The following is an 897-nucleotide window of genomic DNA, read 5'->3' on the forward strand; positions in this document are numbered from 1 at the left end:
CTGTTTTACATTTATTATCAAGTCCTAATAAATATATTGTCTGTAAATAATAAGGCGTTGTAGTGAATGTCTAAGGCTATTTTCAAAGGTCTAAAAAAGCTAAAGGTTTTGAATGTCCTGGACATGTTGTTTTAAGTTTGATTTCTGTCGCCGTTTAAAGATGTAAATGTAATGTATATTTTTATTCTTCCCAAGACTCTTGGGATAGTCATTCTGTGGATGAGCTATTGAGGACAATTACCCCGTCTAAGTGGGATCAAACATCTTCCCCGGTGAGATCACCGAGAGGATCCCCCACGGTGGTCTTGGAGACCCCCCAACATCTACTCAGGCCACAGCCTTCTGGGGGTAATTCAACACCCCAGATTTAGCCCGCCGCATTGTCGGGCGGAACAAATACAGGCATCCAACAACCTCAGGGGTCGCCGTCAGTCAGGGCTGACACACCACCCAACGACGGCCTGGTTTCAACATCGTCCCCCCAGACCCGTTTCTTGGCTACAGAAACGCGGAACAGTACCCCGCGCTTGGCCAGGGTGTTACCGCAAAGGCCTTCTTGGTCTCCGTCCATGAGTATACGCTCGCTCCCTGCCTCCTTCGACCGAGATTTACCGGAGCGACCATCCTTTGAAGCTGAGCCAGGCCACCAGCCCCCGGAGCTACTTCCTGAAGGTCGGCATGAGTTGCTACATACTTTGTTACAAAATCAAAGACTTGTGTTAGTGGGGCAAAACCTGGTGATAGAGAGCCAAAACACCCTTATTAATACCCTTACTAACGAATTGTACCGTATTTAATGTTTTAATTGACACAAAACGCCTTACTATTGTGGGTTGTTGGAAAAATAAAAAATAAATTAAAAAATGTCCTGACTTGGTAAAAGAACTCACAAACTAA

This window comes from Amia ocellicauda, unplaced genomic scaffold, assembly GCF_036373705.1.
Source record: "Amia ocellicauda isolate fAmiCal2 unplaced genomic scaffold, fAmiCal2.hap1 HAP1_SCAFFOLD_101, whole genome shotgun sequence".
Taxonomy (NCBI): Eukaryota; Metazoa; Chordata; class Actinopteri; order Amiiformes; family Amiidae; genus Amia; species Amia ocellicauda.